Consider the following 5,267-nt stretch of genomic DNA (forward strand, 5'->3'; position numbering starts at 1 on the left):
ACATGTTAAATTATTGGTAAGTATAGAAAAATAAGAGTAAATATATAATGTTAAGTAGAAGAATTTTGATGACCATCAGACTTTCTACATTCTGAGGTGAGACCGGGTCTTGGAAAAGAATACAGACCCAAAATTTATCAGGTTATTCTTAAGCAGTCTAGCTCAATATTGCGCGCCTCAGTTCGATGACATAAAGCAGCCGGATTAACCACACGCGTAAATCTATAAAAAAGATAGTTTAGTCCGGCGATGCGACAAGAGATAGGAGAGCAGGTCCAGTCACCTTGCAACTCTACCAGCATGCGCGCCGGAAAAATTAAATGGTCGCCTGATAGAGAGTGATACGCTAACAGATTCGTGTACGGATCCGAGTGATAAGAATAGGTGGCACTATAATAGAGTGACGGTTATGCGACACTAAAGAATAAAAAAAATAAAATAAAAGAATAAAGAAAATAAAATAAAAGAAAGAGACTGTTTTTTCTAGACTAAATTTATACACATTGTAAACTATATTTTTTCAATTTCAGAATATCAAATTTTATCCTCATGAAATTGATAACTAAGTTTTATAAACTTTGGAGCAAGTTAAAACATTTATGAGAATCAAACAAATTAATGTAAAATTAAAATTAAATTAATAATTAGCTTTGGACAAAACTAAAATCAATAAACTCAACTCAATTTAAAATTAAATTTGTTTAAAACAATACAAAAAATAAAAAATTCAATTATTAAATATACTTTGAATAAAAATGATTTAAAATTAAATTAAAAAATAATTATATATATACATACGATTAACTCCCATTAGAATTTAAATTTAAAAGTTCAGCCAACCTGTCGTTTCTATATATATAATCTTCTCTTCTTACTTTAATAAAGTATAAAATTTTGCTTGAGATGTAAAGCGAAAGACATTGGAGAGACAGCTTTCTCATTTGCCTGCTTTTCATTATATGGCACTTTTATTTATCTTTTTTGTTCTTTTCCTTTTAGCTAAAGAGATGACATTTTTCCTTTTACAACATTGCTTAATGATTTAAACTCCAATCAACCAGGTAATTTAGAAATATACCCATTAACTGAGAAAAACTTGGATTAAAATAAACTCCAATTATTTAGAAAATCTTTTAGAATCTGATTAACACTGAGATTTAGAGGCTTAGAAGAGTACTTTTTTATAAATAGTATTATATATTTTATATATTGTTAAGTAAAAACCATAATTAAATTATAATGTTTTTAATTATTATACTTAATAAAATACTTTTCTCCAATAGCGGCTATAATAGGTTATGATGATATGAGATTTCAAAAAGAGTAGGGTCAGAATATGTGTGTAAACTTGATTTAAATGGTTCACATCCTCTACCTTTATTCTTTTTTTCCTTTTATTCTTTAATAACGTGTAACCGCCACCCTACTGTAGTACCATATGTTGCTATCATGTAAAGACATACATATAGACGTACTGCCCCTTTCGCTATTGTTAGATGGCTATTTAATTTCCTCTGGCGCATGTGCTAACATGATCATCTGTTTCCCCACTGACCCATCAAGTCAGGTGTTGGGACCGAGCCTTGTTATGCCCGAGTGTGGTTTGGGCTGCGTGCTATAGTCTAGAATTATAGGAAGAAAAATATTTTTCATTTTCTTACTTTCTATATAATAGGATACAAGGATTATATAGTATAAGATATGATCAATTATGTCTATAATTATACTATCAATTATCGCCTAGAATCATGCTAGGATTATGCTAACTATGGTAATGTTAATTACTGATTAATTACAATTATGGTAGAATATTTTTTCCAACAGTCCCTCTCAGGTTGGTTCATGTGGATCTAACATGCCCAACTTGCCCAAAACTTCATGGAATATTCGTCCAGCAACTGCTTTAGTTAGGATGTCTGTCCACTGATCTTCCGATTGAACAAACGGTAATGACATCAAACCATTGTCCAACTTTTTCTTAATAAAATATCAACCTATTTCAACATGTTTTGTTCGATCATGTTGAACAGGATTTTCGAAAATGCTGATTGCTGCCTTGTTGTCACAACAAAGTTCAGCTGCGTCCCCTGATGGAAATCCAAGCTCAAACATCAACTTTCTGATCCATAGTAGCTCTGCAAGTCCTTTTGCTATTCCCCTAAATTCTACTTTAGCTCTGGACAGTGCCACCACCTTTTGATTCTTACTTTTCTATGTCACCAAATTACCTCCAATGAAGGTAAAATATTCTAAAATGGATCGTCTGTCGGTACGGTCTCCTGCCTTGTAACGACCCGAAAACCGGACCGCTACCGGCGCTAGGATCCAGATCGACTTAAGGTCGCCGGGACCCGTAGCAAGCCTAACATACTTCCTGTAAACCTGTTAAATCCCATACATGATCATACCTTTTCATAAAAAACTTTAAACTTTTCCATTCGCCAAGCTCAACCTGTGCATGCACTGAACATTAACCATACAAACCCCAGACTAGAGCCATCATCAAATGCTCTAGTTGGGTCATCATTACAATAACCAAGCTTGGTTTTCATAGAACATCACTAAAACATTTCATTAAAAAGATCATGTACCAAAAGGGATTAACATACACTAGGGCCAAGCACAATTCTATCCTCAATATAATTCTTTACATTACATCACAATATAACATTTTACAATACATGTCCACTACTAACTATTACATACATAGACCTTTACTCTTGATGACTCCCTTGCCTATCCCGAACTTGCAAATCTAGGGGTTAAAGGAAAGGAGTGAGCTACTAGAGCCCAGTGAGCAGAATAGTAAAGTATTATATTAAAAAAATCCATGCTATCATGAAATGCACCATATCACAAACAAATCACATCAAGGATGGACTTGTCACCAACAGCCCTCTACACATTCCAATAGTGCCAAGACATAGAATGGGTCCTGGTCTTTCCCTTAAACATATCATAACATTCCAATGTGCCAGGGACGTAGAATGGGTCTTCCTGGACTTTCTCTTACATAGTGCCAAAGACGTAGAATGGGTCTTCCTGGACTTCACGCCGTATCATCATCATATCACATTATTCCATATTGAGGACTAATGGATCATCCAATACCCATCCACATCAACATCATATTATGCAATGTAACATATTCGTGAATTCTAATGCAAACAACCTAATACATAACATGGCATTCGTGATGCATGAACATGCTCAAAATTGAATTACTTTGAAACATAAAGATCCATTCTACTCACCTCAGACTGACTCTGAAGCAGCTGTCTCACTGCTGGGGTCCTCGGTTTCTCGGGTCCGAACCTACACAGGTGGACTCAAAATGAGGGACCAAACATACACTAGCATAACTCTAAACTACTCCCCAAAAACCCCCCTACAACATCATAAAACAATCATAGAAAGTATGTAAAGGAAGGCTGGACAGGGCACTTTCGGCGGCCGAAAGTCCCTCCAGAGCCGAAACTCAGCCACTTTCGGCGGTACCTTCGGCGGCCGAAAGTCCCTTCCAGAGACGAAACTCATGCACCTCCAAAGGCACCTTCGGCCGCCGAACCTGCCTGTGGAGGCAAGCTTTTGGCTGCCGAACCCTGCCCCCGAAAGTTGGACTTTTGGCTCCCCAGCATCCATATATCCATTGATACTGAGATGACCATTCTTCTTAAACAACATACCCATCCCAACTGTTCCTTTCAGATATCGAACAATCCTCAATGCTGCCTCCATATGGTCTTATTTTGAATCGTGCATGAACTGACTTACTAAACTCACAACATACGCCACGTCTAGTCTGGTGTGTGATAAGTAAATTAGCTTTCCTACTAGTCTCTGGTACCTCGCCCTATCTGCTGGTCCTTCTTCTGAATCTTTGCTCAACTCATGATGGACCATTACTGGAGTATCAACTGGCTTGCAGTTTATCATTCTTGTTTCGACTAATAGATGAAGGATTTAATTTCTCTGTGATATCAGGATTCCCTGGACTGACCTGAGAACTTCAATCCCAAGGAAGTATTTTAACCCTCCCAGGTTTTTCATCTCAAATTCTTGGAATAAGTTGTCCCTCAGCCATTTGATCTTATCCACATCGTCTCTTGTTATAATCATGTCGTCCACATATATAATCAAACACGTGATTTTTCTTTCTCGTCTCTTCAAGAACAGGGTGTGATCGGAGTTACTTTGTCGATATCCATATTTCTTCATTGCTTGGGTAAATCTCCTAAACCATGCTTTGGGAGATTGTTTCAACCTATACAAGGCTCGCTTTAATCGACACACTTCTCTCCGTCTATATCCACTCGTAAACCTTGCTGGAGTATCCATGTAAACTTTCTCTTTCAGGTCACCATACAGGAAAGCATTCTTCACATCAAACTGGTGAAGTGGCTAGTCTAGGTTTGCAGCAAGAGGGAATAGGATCCGTATTGTATCAATTTTTGCTACTGGAGAGAACATTTTGGAGTAGTCGGCTCCATAGATCTGAGTGTATCCTTTTGCTACCAATCAGACTTTATATTTATCCACCGTTCCATCTGGCTTATAATTTATAGTAAACACCCATTTGCATCCCACTGGTCGTTTTCCCTTAGGAAGCCAGCATTTCTCCCAGGTTTTATTTTTCTCCAAGGCATCCATCTCGATCTCCATTACTTCAATCCATCAATTGTCCTTCTGGGCCTCTGTAGCATCCTTTGGTATCCATTCTAAGCAAATATTTTTCTGTAGTGTGATAAACTAAGGTGATAGATTCTCTTATCTAGTAATATTTGCCATAGGATACTTAGATCTGACTGCCTCGAATTCTGAATCATACCTCCCCATCCGATGTTGGGTCTCCCATAAATATGTAATGCACTAGTAAAATTTTAGGCGTGAGGGGGTGTGTTGAATCCCACATCGGTTGTGAAAAAGGGTAATGTGCCCCTTATATGAGCCATAGGCAATCCTCCTCCTTGAACTAGCTTTTGGGGCGAGTTAGGCATGGCCCAAATTTAATATACGATGCCAGGCTTGCGTATTGGGTTCTGATAGAACCCTATGGCCTAACTTTCCTATCTGGACTCGATTGCAGCCTGAGTATTAGAAACCCGATGGTCGTTAGGCTCTTTGTGTTATATGATTACAAAGAAATTGTCTGAAATCCACATTTTTTTTTATGAAAAATGAATTTATATTACAAAACTGTTACAAGACATATGGCAATAATCCTTGTAAATAAAGTTTTACTAATAATAGTAGGCTATGAATTAACC

Source organism: Manihot esculenta, chromosome 5 (genome assembly GCF_001659605.2).
Source record: "Manihot esculenta cultivar AM560-2 chromosome 5, M.esculenta_v8, whole genome shotgun sequence".
Lineage (NCBI taxonomy): Eukaryota > Viridiplantae > Streptophyta > Magnoliopsida > Malpighiales > Euphorbiaceae > Manihot > Manihot esculenta.